Below are 15,316 nucleotides of genomic sequence, written 5' to 3' on the forward strand. Positions count from 1 at the left end.
TTTCAATGGATGACAGCTGTCCTGGTCACTCAGCACCCCCATGTTCATTGAAGCATTAATAACAATAGCCAAGATACGAAAACAGCCTGCATGTCCATCAATAGATGGACGCATATAAAATATAGTACACACACACACACACACACATATACAATGGAATATTATTCAGCCATAAAAAAACAAGAAAATGCTGCCATTTCCAACAATATGGATTATACTAAGTGAAATAAGCCAGACACAGAAAGAAAACTACTGCATGATGTCACTTACATGTGGAATTTTTAAAAGTCAAACTCACAGTAGCAGAGAGTAGAAGGCTAGTTACCAGAGGCTGGCAGGGGAGCAGTGGAAATGAGATGTTAGTCAAAAGTTACAAACTTGCAATTACAGGATTGATAGGTTCTGGGGATCTAACAGATAGCATGGTGACAACAGTTAATAACATTGCATTGTATATTTGAAATTTTCTAAGAGAATAGACTTTTTTCTTTTTATATAGTATATATTTTATTAGGTTTGTACAAATATATTCTCATATTACAAACGCAATTTAGTGATTGCATCTTCCTTTGATATTTGAATCATCTGAAATAACAAACAGAACTATACATTCAAAAGAATCCTCATTTGGATAACAAAAAAAGACAAGTTAAACAACAAAAAAACTTTTCCTTTCTCACAGGTGGACACTGAAGTAGATCTAATTTGGTTTTCATTTTAAAAGCCCCCCAAACCAAAAGCAGCTTAAAAACTAATTAAAATGGATTTAAAGTTTGTTTACTAAGCTATTGGTCTGTAGCATCATTTTCTGTTTTCTGTTGTTTTGATGCAGATTCTTTTTTGTCTGTTTCTTCTCTTACTCTTTTCACTGGTCCAGTTGCACCATTTTCATCATGTTCATCATCACTAACAAATGTCATTTTCTTGCCCTGAAGCTGTACTTTTCCTTTAACAAACTCAGGCTAGGCAGCTTTATTACCCTTTCCTTTTAAATCTGCGACCTTTTGACTTCCATATGTTTAGGGGTTCGTGTTGGTCTCTTATGATTTTTTCAATGCTTCTTTTTCCACCTGTGCTTCTAGTGCTTCCCAAGTCACTTCTTTGTTCCTTAATTGTAGATTACCACTGTTTGCATCTTTGGCTTTACCCAATGCTTCCTCGACTTTTTCTTTAAATCGAATTATTCCCTCTTTTGCACCTCTGACAACGTCTATCCATTTTAGTTCACCGTGATTTGAGAAAAGGATGTGTGAACCTTCTCTACAGGTCTGATCATCTAAGTCACCCAAAAATTTCAGCAAGCATCCAATCTTTTTTCTCTAGAGATTTCATTTCAGCATCATGGAGCCTTTATTTTTCTTCTTGCTCTTGTTTAGCTCTTAATTCATCCTCCATATTATTTTGTTTCCTTTCTTCACTTTTTTCAGCAAAATAATATTCCTTGAAAAGTATTAGTGGGCTGTGTCTTTGTACTTCTGGCCAGGGGTCTCTACAAACTTTTTAGCAGACTTAATGTTATCAAACACAGCAAACACTGATCCTTTAAATGCTTTATGCAATGTTCTTCTCATTGGGACATTTTGTACTTGACCTCTATCTTCTAATCATTCTTTTATGTCATCAACAGTTGCATCAGTTGGGAAGCCTTTGATATAAATAGATGTTTTTTACATCATTTTTATACCCATCGGTCACTTCAAGGAGGGGTTTACTTGGAGACATTCTGGTTTTAGTTTTATCTTCGCTGATTTCCATGAGTTCTGCCTTGGATGTCCTCAGTGCTTCCACAATTACATTAAAGTCTGTTGTGAGATGGTTTAACCTGTTGAATTTTATATCTCCAAAGGTACCCACCCTTCATTTAGTTTGACCTGTTCCTTTAAAAATTTGTCCCATGGCAAATTGAAGTCTCCAAATTAATACTCAATTTGATGACAGATTTTGGCCTTCAGACCAGCATTTTCAGCCACTGTGGCATTCTTTAAGATCCCAGTCCTGCAGAGTCAAGCCACAAGCTCACAAACAACAACAGTAACATCTTGACTTCCCCCAGTAGCTCTTAAGTGTTCTTACCACACACAGAAAAGATGGTAACTATGTGAGGTAACAGTATGTCAGTTAACTTGATTGTAGTCATCCTTTTGCAGTGCATACATATGTCAAATAATCATGTTATACACCTTCAATGTATACAATTTTTGTTGATGAATTGTACCTCAGTGAAACTGGAAAAAATATTTTAATAAAGTAAAATAAAATTTGCATTTCTGGTTTTATGAACCTGTCTTTTACCCTAGAAAGGCCAGCCAGGTCGAGGTTGGGGAAGAGAGGAAAGAATGATCTCTTTTTCTTAGTCATCCTTATAATTTCTTTATGTTGAAAATGTCTTCCTAATGCTTACTTTTGTTTTACTTATAATCTCTTAAAATGGAAAGATTTTAATGTAATTAAATATTTAGTATTTTCCTTTATAATATCTGCATAAAAGGCAAAAGAAGGGAGGAAATATGAAAATGAATGAGATTCAAGTTTAATAGAATTTGGCAAAAATAGCACCTTTTTCTTTTTAAATGATATTTGCTCCAGCATATGTGTGTATTTGCTTATGTTTGTAGCTGATACCAGTTCTTGAGGTAAAGAAATTATTTCAGGTCTTGCCTATGATGGGTATCTTTGTAAGATCACTCTAAGTCCAGTGGAAGTTTTCTCAATTATGCAGGTGTAATATCTCCACAGTCATCTCATTTCAGGAGAATAAGGCTTAGGCACACATGACTCATGCCACTCAAATGTCAGTAAGACAGCTAACCAAATATTCATTTAAAATTGGAAGCAAGTTCATGAAGCAATCAGTTAGTCAGCTGAACAAAGCGTCCCCTCCATAAAGGACAGAGTCATGAATGAGTGTAAGAAGTTACTTAGATAATATAGAACTAGAGAAAAAGGAGTTGGGAATGGCAATATCCTAATACCTGTCTTTGAATGTATTGACTGAGACACAGTCTTTATTTAATAGGGCCTAAATGGATTATTATGATTTAATTGCTATGACTGTGAGTAAACTAACAATTGTCCTTTTCTTATCATCACATTTATGACTTGTAGCATTGTTTTTATCAGTATATATTTGGAATATTTGATGAGCATCTTTTGGCCTTTTTTGAAGACATCCAAGTCAAATGTAGGATTCCAGTTCTTCTTCAGTTAAATAAACTGACTTGTTGGTCTTGTTACTTGGGGGGTTTCCCACACATTGAGTGCCATGTTAAGCAAAATTTACTCCTAAAAGACAATTTAATGGGGTTGATGAGTAGGATACACAGGTGTGCAAAAATTGCAAAACTAATTGAAGATAATGAATGCTCCACTCCTCTGCCCTGGAGCCACAGAACAGCAGGTAACATGTCTTAGCTTTTTCTTTATTCCTTTTTTCAACATCTTCTTTGCCAATTGAGAAATCTGTTTATTTTCGGTACATTTAGAGTTTGGCATTTTAAAATTTTCTGTTATTTATTTCCAAACCATCTGAAAATTTGTCAGTTTTTGTTTAACCTGTTAAAAATATTGACTTGCATTTGCAGCTTTATATAAAGTAGTCACTGGTTTCCAATATAGTTAAGATTTGTAGATAAACACCAGTCCTAAGTAGAAATATTTCTATACCTCCAGCCAACAGGTAGACATGTGCATTATCAGATCTGATCATACTGGGTGATCAATGGAGATTAAATGTTTCCGATTTCATTATATGTGTCTGATTAATTATCTGAGTACCAATTAGGCAAGCATTATTCTTTGCAATTCTAGAAAGAGACAAAATATGTGTTCCAAAAGTGGCTGGGTTGTTGTTGTTGTTTTGAGATGGAGCCTCGATGTGTCACCCAGGCTGGAGTGCACTGGTGCGATTGGGGCTCACTGCAACCTCTGCCTCCCAGGTTCAAGTGATTCTCCTGCCTCTTCCTCCTGAGTAGCTGGGCACACACCACCACCCCCAGCTAATTTTTGTATCTCTAGTAGAGATGGGGTTTCACCATGCTGGTCATGCTGGTCTTGAACTTCTGACCTCAGGTGATCTGCCTGCCTCAGCCTCCCAAAGCGCTGGGATTACAGGCGTGAGCCATCGCACCCTGCCAAAATGGCTCTTTTTTGAAAAGCTCTTTGAAAAGATGACATCCACATGTGAAAATGTAAACATTAGGAAAGTTAAACAGCCTATAAAAAACAGTGAAATAGATGTTTCCAGGAATTATACATTAATATAATACATAGAATAAATGCTGGGCTCAAATTAGTTCAGGGAAAAGGTCAATAAGCAAACTTGGTCAGAGATTGTTTCATTTCTGGTCAGACTTGAAGGATGGAGAGAATTTGGGAAGAACAGAAGATAAGGGTGAAAGTGTGGTTGGTTGGAGATACTAAATTGTGTGAACAGAAATGTTCTATTATTAGGTTGGTACAAAAGTAATTGCAGTTTTTGCCATTATAGAAGAGTGACTTTATCAGTCTAAGTAAACATGGAGGTCAAGTTAGAATGCTCTAATATCTAATGGCATGTTTGAACACTTCTTTTGTGTTCGTGGGAACTGTTTTAATAATGTTGTAACAAAGCATATTCTATTGTTCAGAGTTTTGCTTTATGGACTTAACTGAGATTTTTCAGAAGCATGCTGTATGCTTGTTTTCCATTTTTACTAGCACTGGTACATAACCTGATACACAAAAGTCATTTACCAAATCTTAGATGAATGAAATGAGGCAAAAATAAATTCTGATAGATTTTCCTTTAATTCCTGGAGCTTACATTTTCAGTGAGAAAGGCAAGAGATACCTGAATATTCTCTGGTTTAAAGTGATATTCTATTGGCTTTCCTCTAAAAAGGAGATGAATTGAAAAACACACTTGAAAATACTGTGTTACTGCTTAAAGAAATCATAGATGACATAAACAAATGCAAAAGCATTCCTCACTAATGAATTGGAAGAATCAATATTGCTAAAATGTCCATCTGTCCAAAGCAATCTAGAGACTCAATGCTATTCCTATCAAATTGCCAACATCATTTTTCACAGAATTAGAGAATTATTCCAAAATTCTCACTGTTGGTGAGAATGTAAAATTATTTCAGTCCCTGTGGAAAGCAGTTTGGAGATTTCTCAAAAAAAAAAAAAAAATTGAACTACCATTTGACCCAGCAATTCTATTACTACATATAAACCCAAAGGAAAATAAATTGTTCTACCAAAAAGACACCTGCACTCATCTGTTCATTGGAGCACTATTCACAATAGCAAAGGCATGAAATCAACCTGGGCACCCACCAATGGTGGATTGGATAAAGAAAATGTGGTACATATACCCCATGGAATACTACACGGCCATAAAAAAGGATGAAATCATATCCTTTGCAGCAACATGGATGCAGCTAGAGACCATTATCCTAGGTAAATTAACATAGAAACAGAAAATCAAATATAGTATGTTCTCACTTATAGTGGGAGCTAATTCCTGAGTACACACAAAGATGGGAATGATAGACACTGCGGACTACTATAGTGGGGAGGGAGAAGGGCAAGGACTGAAAATCTTCCTACTGGTTACTGTGTTCACTATCTGGGTGATAGGATCAATAAAAGCTCAAAGATCAGCATGTAGCAATATACTATACCTTATAACAAATCTGCACATATACCCCTGAATCTAAAATTAAAATTATTTTTAAAAGAGATTCAGGCCAGGTATGGTGGCTCACACCTGTAATCCCAGCACTTGAGGAGGCTGAGGCAGGAGGATCACTTGAGCTCAGGAGTTCAAGACCAGCCTGGGCAACAAAGTGCGACCCCTGGAGAGAGACAGAGACAGACAGAGAGAGAGAGAGAGAGGGAAATTCAAATCACAAAAACTAAAAACATAATTCTATGTTAAAGTTAAATGGGATTATTTTTATGTATTAATTTATTCATTCAATAAATATTTATTGGATACTTAGTACACACTGGATACTACCGTTCTGGGGAAGATGATAAAGTGGTTAACAAAGTTAATAAAACTTCTGTCCTCATGGAGCTTATATTCTGGTAGAGGGAAACAAACTAATTTGTTAAAAAAGTAAAAATTATTATATGAACTGTAGTTTGTAGAAATTGACCAAATTGTTCACTTCTTTCTGTATCCCCAGCTTGGCTGTGTCATGTCACCATGCCTGAATTCTGATTCTGTGCTTGGCCATGCCACCTGCTTTAGCCAATGGGGCGCCTTGCTAGCTTGCTGATGGTTGAGAGACACATGCCACGGAGGCAAGACTCCCACCTCACTGGGCCCGGCCTAGATTAGCCAGCAGCCAGGGGAGCCACAGACCTGGAAACGAGCCTAGCCTACATCAGTGGAGCTGCCTAGAGACCCACAGTTGGCCACAGATACAGGACAGATCAGACAAGCACTGCACACTTGGAGCTAAAAAACGTTTACTGTTGCACACCATGGGATTTGAGGTTCTGTGTGAATGCAGCATTTTTGCAGCAATGGTGATAATTGTGTTTGAGAAAAATAAAACTGCAAATGTCAACAGGGAGAGTGGGGAGGGGGTCGTTTGCAAGTTTATGTAAGGTAATCAGGGAAGGTCTCCCTGAGAAGATGACACTTGAGAAAATACTTCAGGAGGTGGGAGAGAGACCTGTGTCTCTATCCAGGAGGGAAGGGGGAGTGCTTCAAGCTGAGAAAAGAATGTATCTGAAGAGACAGCCTCCTGTGTCTGAGGATCCCAAGAAAGTCAGTGTGACTGGAGCAATGGCGAAGAGATGAAGGAGATGAGGTCAGTAAAACCAGGGGAACAGAACAGACCCAAATTCTGGGGCTCTCCAGGAATTCTCAAAGCTGTGTTATGCTTACACACCTTGTGAATTCTAGAATGGGCATTTGGAGTTCTGCAATTCCTCACAAGTACTTGATAATCCAACCCTTTTTTGCACAGAGCATCTCAAAGCAAGAGAGCCTGCTGAACCCTCCTGTGGGAGGGCTAATTTATTGACATGCAGATAAATGGGTTGCCTTAATCTTAAGGTCCCAGGCTAGGCCCAGATAGAAATGTCTGAGACAGGTTGAAGCTAACACCCTGAGTATGTTCCAGAGGATCCAGGCCCTCAGGTGGAGCCAAGTCAGCTTCAAATCACGCCCCTCCAGCTACGTGACTTGACATGCAGCATATGTATTGGATTTTATCATTAGAAAAGTTTCACATGTGGCATATTACGTCAGCACATGAATGTTCCAAATGAAATAAAATTCTACCAGGGGAAAAAATTAGATAGTGTGTTAAAATACACGGAAGTTATAAATCACTAAGATATCCAGGCTTTCCATTAAAAAAAAAAAAAAAGCCAGGGTAGATTCTCCAGATGGTCTCAATCCACATCATTTGGGTGGAAACAAAATGCTTTAACCTGTCTCAGCAAAGAACATCTCATTTCGAAATAAAAGTAAGAAATGGAATGTCTATGGTGATTTTGAAGATGGATTAATGTTTAAGTAACTTACATTAAAATGCACATGGCTATCGATTTGCTACAGGAAGTATCATCTCAACCCAAGGCCCTTACGCTGGAGAGGTTCTGCTGTCTGTGTTGAATTTAAGACAAATGTATACATGACACAAGCATTTTCATTCATAGTCTATTATTTTATTCTAAACTCCCCTCTTTTCCTAACTCCTTCATTATACCATTTCACCTCCACTCCTTTCAATTATAGCTACTTCTTTTAAAGCAATAAAGGATTTTAAAGGGGAGAATGTATAGCATCTCCACCAAGTACAATCCACAATGTGTATTTTATTTGAGTTGTTAAAGTTCTTGGCCATCAGAGATACTACTGAGTATATTATGTCTTCCGTATTTTCCATCTGTCTTATTTACATATTGATATAAAATAGCATGTGTAGAAACATCTTGAAATAATGTAAATTAAGCACTTTGCAAGGGAACATGTCCCTTAAACAGCATAGTACACACATTTTTTAAAGTTTCCATGTAAGTACGAGATATCTTTCTGCAAACTGAGAAGAGGCAAATTTTCCTTTGCTCCCTTGAAAGGTCTGTATTTCCTCCGTTCATGACTGATCAGACTCTTCTAATTCCTTTTCAAAACTGTAGGCCCAAAGGAGACTTTTCCCCCAATTTCTGACCCACATAGCTTACAGGGGAGACTTAGAAAATATCTGTAAAACCCAGGAAATGGTGTGTATGAGAGAGCCGGAAGAAGTCTCTGAGATTCTCCTGCTATGCAACCTACTATCTGCCTCCTTCCAGCAATGTCTGGGTTATTCCTCCTATTGGAATGGACACTCCACATGTAATCATCACGCTGCATTCTTAGAGGTAGTAGAGGGGGAATATCTATTGTTTACCTACCTTAAGAGAAGCCCTCTCTACTAGATCCTCAAAAATATCAAAGTATGGCACCATCCCTGGCCACAAGACAGATACATTATAGTTGGGTAAATAAGGTAGCATTTCTATTTTTTAAAAATATTAATTATTCAAAATAAATTGAGTTCAGATACTAATACTATATTAATAGAAGTTCAATAGAATAAGAACTTACTCTGAGATGAGTCAGGCCATCTGGGTAAACTTCAGAGGGGTAGAGACTTTGATTTCACAGCTTTGATAACACATCTTTGAGAATTCCTTGTAACATAAGCCCTGTACTCAGGCAGGTTGAGAGACGTGGAGGTGGCTGCAAGCAAGGCTTTTGGTGGGTACATCTATTCCTTAAAACAGATAAGTAAATAAATAAAAATAAGTGAATCAGATACTATCACAGGTGGAGAGATAGTAAAAAAAAAAAAGCAAGATAGAATGTCAGGTCCTTTAGATTTAATATTCTAGAGTAAAAAAGCAACAAACATGTAATGGAAAAAAAAATCATCACATCAAATTGTGATAAGCATTATAGGAAAATAAAACAGGATGATGGCACAGGGAGGAATGGCCACTTCAACCAAGATGGTGAGGGAAGACCTTTTTAACGAGCTGGCATCAGAAAGCTCATCAGAAATTGACCTGGGGCAATGGCTGGGCAGAGAATGTGGAGGGCAGGATTTCCTCAAGTCTAGGTTGTAGAACTCTGGCATCCTGGTGGGAGGTGACAGCTTGCTGGCAGTCCTCACAGCCCTCGCTTGCTCTCGGCGCCTCCTCTGCCTGGGCTCCCACTTTGGTGGCACTTGAGGAGCCCTTCAGCCCACCGCTGCACTGTGGGAGCCCCTTCCTGGGCTGGCCAAGGCGGGAGCCGGCTCCCTTAGCTTGCAGGGAGGTGTGGAGGGAGAGGCGCGAGCGGGAACCGGGGCTGCGCGCGGCGCTTGCGGGCCGGCTGGAGTTCCGGGTGGGCGTGGACTTGGCGGGCCCCCCAACTCGGAGCAGCCGGCCGGCCCTGCCGGCCCTGGGCAGTGAGGGGCTTAGCACCCAGGCCAGAGGCTGTGGAGGGTGTACTGGGTCCCCGAGCAGTGCCAGCCCACCGGCGCTGTGCTCGATTTCTCACCGGACCTTAGCTGCCTTCCTGCGGGGCATGGCTCGGGACCTGCAGCCCGCCATGCCTGAGCCTCCCACCCCCTCCATGGGCTCCTGTGCCGCCCGAGCCTCGCCGACGAGCACCCCCTGCTCCACAGCGCCCAGTCCCATCAACCAACCAAGGGCTGAGGAGTGCGAGCGCGCGGCGCGGGACTGGCGGGCAGCTCCACCTGCAGCTCCGGTGCAGGATCCACTGGGTGAAGCCAGCTGGGCTCCTGAGTCTGGTGGAGATGTGGAGAACCTTTATGTCTAGCTCAGGGATGGTAAACGCACCAGTCAGCGCCCTGTCAAAACAGACCACTGGGCTCTACCAAACAGCAGGACGTGGGTGGGGCCAGATAAGAGAATAAAAGCAGGCTGCGGGAGCCAGCAGTAGCAACCCGCTCGGGTCCCCTTCCACACTGCGGAAGCTTTGTTCTTTCGCTTTTTGCACTGAATCTTGCTACTGCTCACTCTTTGGGTCCACACTGCTTTTACGAGCTGTAACACTCACCGCGAAGGTCTGCAGCTTCGCTCCTGAAGCCAGCGAGCCCACGAGCCCACAGGGAGGAACGAACAACTCCAGACGCGCCGCCTCAAGAGCTGTAACACTCACTGCAAATGTCTGTAGCTTCACTCCTGAGCCAGCGAGACCACGAACCCACCGGAAGGAAGAATCTCCGAACACATCCGAACGTCAGAAGGAACGAACAACTCCAGACGCGCCACCTTAAGAGCTGTAACACTCACCGCGAGGGTCCGCGGCTTCGTTCTTGAAGTCAGTGAGACCAAGAACCCACCAATTCTGGACACACTGGGACATGTCTAAAAGTGATCAAGAAAAAAAGAACCTTTTCCATAGATTTTCAGTGTGGAGATTCATAATACACATTAGCAAATTAGAGATGCCTGAAAGTCCACAGTAAGGAGAACCTATTTAACTCAATGCTTCTCTGAAATGCCTGAACGTGATGGTTGTTCTTTGGGGTTGTATATGTCTGTGGTGGGAGTCACTGGGGAGAAGAGGTCAGTTGTACTCTAATAACATCTCTACTATTGGTTTGCAAAATGCTGTTCATGCCAAACTAAGAAGTTTGAAGACTCCAATAGAATAAAACCTGAATGGAGCCTCCTGTAGTTGTGCAACATGTTGGCCTGTTTAGAGTTTGATCTATAATAAATAAGAAGCCATTTTAATTTTCGTACAGGAAACATACAGGGTAAAAGTGTCTGTTTTGATGGTGTTACCCTGACAGTGATAATGCTGAGTAAAGTTAATGAAGGCAAGAAAACACAGAGTAGTTGGGAAAGTATTACTCTAGCCTAAGCAAGAATGCTTGAACCTCAAAAACAGCAAAGGAAATGAATAGCAAAGGGAAGATATGAAAGATTATTAAAGAAGAATTTGCCAAACAAGAGAAATTGCCAGATATCTGGAACATGGGAAAGATACTAAATATTAAGTTGGAAGCAGTGGGTTGGTATTAAGGTGACAAATCAGAAATAACAACAAAAAAGTAAATAACGTTATAACAAGCAAACTGAGGACAGGCAAGGACAGAGGAGGAAATGGCAATAAGGATTGAAACAAAATTTTGGTTATGATATGAATAGCCTAGAGTGAAAACTTTAGGAGTTTATTACTCATTTTATAAGGAAGCTACTAAAGCTTTCTTAGTAGGGCATGGGAAGATTAGCAGTATGTTTTCGTAAGCTTTGTTGGGTACCAGTGTAGTTTAGAATTAACTGGAGAAAGGAGACAGTGCAGCAGTGTCTAAGAGACAACAGTGGGAAAAGGAAAGAGGAGAGAGAGGCTCAAGCTGTTTCACTGCTAGAATATGGAAACAGGCAGGGCCAAGTTTATAGCAAGCACTCACAGGTAAAGAAAAGTCAAATATGGGCCGGGCGCGGAGGTTCACGCCTGTAATCCCAGCACTTTGGGAGGCTGAGGCGGGCAGATCACGAGGTCAGGAGATCGTGACCATCCTGGCTAACACGGTGAAACCCTGTCTCTACTAAAAAAAAAAAAAAAAAAAAAATAGCTGGCTGTGGTGGCGGGCGCCTATAGTCCCAGCTACTCGGGAGGCTGAGGAAGGAGAATGGCGTGAACCTGGAAGGCGGAGCTTGCAGTGAGCCAAGATGGCGCCACTGCACTCCAGCCTGGGCGACAGAGACTCTGTCTCAAAAAAAAAAAAAAAAAAAAATCAAGCATGATAGTATTGTTATCAGAATATCAGAATTGGAAAGATGGGGAAGGCAGTCAAAGTTAAGGGTGGAGGCAGCAGGTGAATGAGAGCAGATTCTCAGTTCCATCTGGAACAAGTTGAGTTTGAGTAGCTGGTGGGTTAATCAGGAAGACACATTCTGTATACAGCCGAAGCTGAAGGGAGATGAAGATTGTAGAGACAATTAGGTTATCACTGAGGTTAAAAGTACCAAACAAGACTGTCCTGCCTCCACGACTTACTCTCTGTGTGACTCTGTGAAAGTTACTTATCTTTTCTGTGACTCAGTTTTCTCTCTCTCTCTCTTTTTTTTTTTTTTTTTTTTTTGAGTTGGAGTCTCACACTGTTGCCTAGGCTGGAGTGCAGTGGCGCGATCTCGGCTCACTGCAACCTCTGCCTCCCAGGTTCAAGCCATTCTCCTTGCCTCAGCCTCCCAAGTAGCTGGGATTACACGCACCTGCCACCACACCGGGCTAATTTTTTTGTATTTTTAGTAGAGACGGGATTTCACTATGTTGGCCAGGCTGGTTTCAAACTCCTGACCTTGTGATCCACCCGCCTCGGCCTCCCAGAGTGCTGGGATTACAGGCGTGAGCCACCACGCCCGGCCTCCAGTTTCCTCTTCTATAAAATGGGGTTAATGATTATATCAATCTCATTACACTGTTGTAAGGGTTTAAAAAGTGAGTCTATGGGAAGTGCTTAAAAGAGTATCTGGCACACAGCGTTTTCAAAATTATGTCGAATTACATAAGCCTTTTTAATTCTCCACAAGGATGAGTAAATAATGCCTATTGCTATGGAGTTTATATTTTGATTCTCAAATCCACCCTCAGGAAAAGAGTATCTGAAAGACAATGCACTGTGTCTTTGCCTTGTTTCCAAATCACTGTGTTTCTTTTGTAATAGTTGATTAATTAGACCATTAAAGTAGCCTAGATACTAGATCTAGATTTTGAAATAATTTTAAGACAATTTAAGACTCAAATCTGTTAAATTGAAATGAACTTGGAGGTTCAGAGGGATGACAGGAGACTGTCATATCACTTTATTCCTGAAGATTTTCTCTTAACTGTTCACATTTTTTACGACCTTCACCAGACTCAGCTTAGATATATTACAGTTAGAGTTAAGATTAGGGTTAGGGTTAAGAACAGAGTTGGGAAAATTTTAGAGAAGTAAGTCTCTAAAACTACATGGCCATGAAAATATTGACCATTTTAATAGAAAAGCTTATATATCTTGCATCAGAATGTTCATCAGTTATTGGTGCAATAAAACTTCAAAAATTGTTAGTGCAATTTAATGAAGCTACTTATGAACTGCTACTTAAAAAATGTATGCCTGTTAATCCAGCCTGTCTCTAAACGTGGGCTCTCACAAAGGAAGGGATTATCTCATAGTGTATCCTGTTCTGCTGTTTACTGAGGATGCTTCACCGCTTCTACCAATGATGATTTTCTGGAAACAGTTACTACCCTTAAGAGACATGCTCAGATAAAAACTAAGTTGTTTCTCTTTGCAAATAGAAAAATGGTCAGTTCATATATTTTAAGTCCAAAAACTTGAAAAATAAAATTGTAAGACACACTTTTTCATGACATTTTCATATCTGAAGAATATTTACATATGCATTTTAGAAGAGGATTTAGTTCATTTTGTGGAACTTGTCTTAATAATTACCAATAACTGTTTAAAATTCTGATGAAATGTTAACCATTCTATTCTATGTACTGTAAAAACACAATAGGTTTGATTTATGTCTTTAAAGGTTTGAGTCAGAGATACATAGATTAAATTAACATTTTATTTTATTTATTTTTTTTAGACAGAGTCTCACTCTGTTGCCCAGGCTGGAGTTCAGTGGTACGATCTCAGCTCACTGCAACCTCTGCCTCCCGGGTTAAATCGATTCTCCTGCATCAGCCTCCCGAGTAGCTGGGATTACAGGTTCCCACCACCACGCCCGGCTAATTTTTGTATTTTTATTAGAGTCAGGGTTTCACTATGTTGGCCAGGCTGGTCTTGAACTCCTGACCTCAGGCAATCCTCCCACCTCAGCCTCCCAAAGTGCTGGGATTACAGGCATGAGCCACCGCACCTGGCAGAAAATAACATTTTAATTTTGTCATCATGTTTACGTAAGTTCTAATTTTTTTAGGTCATGTAAATATAGAGCAATTTAGGCAGAGAATAATTTCAGTTATTGACCACAAGAATTGTTTGTTTGTTTTAAAGAAAGATTTTTTTTCTTTTCTCTCAAAATGGTACTGTGACCATAAAGACATTTTCCTTTAAATTCATAAACAAAATAAAGATAGTTTGGTGCTTAACACTCAAGACACCTGGAGGTAAAATAAATAGTTTCCAAGGATTGTATTTATAATTATATTTTATATGAAGTAACACATGGTCTTATTAGCTTCAGTTTAATATAATTCTCCCTGCAAATGTCAGTTGAAGTGAAAAGAATCTTCCAAAGAAGCTGAACCAGAAGCTGATATGCTTACAAGCATGGGTGTTGGATTGTGGTTTGATTTGTTAGGGAAAGTAATGGAAAACTCTGGGCTTCTTAGGTCCCTCTTCTTGACGTATAGGCCACAGTGATTTGGCAAAAGCAGAATTGAAGGAGAACTTTCTGAATATTTTTAGCGATAGTATATGACCCCATTATAAACACCAAGTGTGTGGGCTGAGCACGTGTGAGCAATGGAAGTGAACAACCTAACACAAGATGAGACAAGGATGATTTAGTGTAAGAGTCGCAACGCCTTGAGAACATAGCCATAAAGCAGGTTTATTTTCCCAATCATTGTCAACAAATATACTCTGCTCATTAAGATCACATTTTTTTTCAAGCTTCTTAGCTCATCTGATCATATAAATTTTCACTTGTTTTATGTCATTAGAGGAGTTCCTTTTTCCCGCTCTGGCGCCTCATTGTTGGAGCAGGGCCGTCTCCACGTGGGACTTCAGGGAGGGAGGCTGCCGCTCTCCCTGAACGCTGCGATCGCTGAGGCCTAGAGGCTGGGTATGAACACAAGTGTTCTTCCAGCTTCCTACTACCTGCTGTTTTGAGTCTAAAATTATCAGAGATTGTTCATATTTATTTGTTTATTTTTGAGACGGAGTCTCACTCTGTCGCCCAGGCTGGAGTGCAATGGCACTGTCTCGGCTCACTACAACCTCTGCCTGCCAGGTTCAAGTAATTCTCCTGCCTCAGCCTCCTGAGCAGCTGGGACCACAGGTGCACGACACCATGCCTGGCTAATTTTTTGTATTTTTAGTCGAGACAGGGTTTCATGAGGCTGGTCAGGCTGGTCTCAAACTCCTGACCTCGTGATCCGCCCACCTCGGACTCCCAAAGTGCTGGGATTACAGGCATGAGCCACTGCGCCCGGCCCTAATATTTATTATATGCATTACCCTGAAGTGGCCAGGAAAAGCTGACATTGGGAGGTAAACCAGACAAATGAAACTGTAACAGGGCCAGGATTAGAAATCTCCTCCCAAATTCCCACTTCATGGCTTAACTACTAACTAAAACCCTG

At 40.4% G+C, this 15,316-nt stretch overlaps 1 pseudogene; it reads right to left on the bottom strand.

Moving 5' to 3' along the window:
- Nucleotides 1–785: 785 nt before the first annotated feature.
- LOC100594909 overlaps nt 786–15,316 on the bottom strand; it is a 42,848-nt pseudogene continuing 28,317 nt past the window's right edge.

This window comes from Nomascus leucogenys, chromosome 1a (genome assembly GCF_006542625.1).
Source record: "Nomascus leucogenys isolate Asia chromosome 1a, Asia_NLE_v1, whole genome shotgun sequence".
Taxonomy (NCBI): domain Eukaryota; kingdom Metazoa; phylum Chordata; class Mammalia; order Primates; family Hylobatidae; genus Nomascus; species Nomascus leucogenys.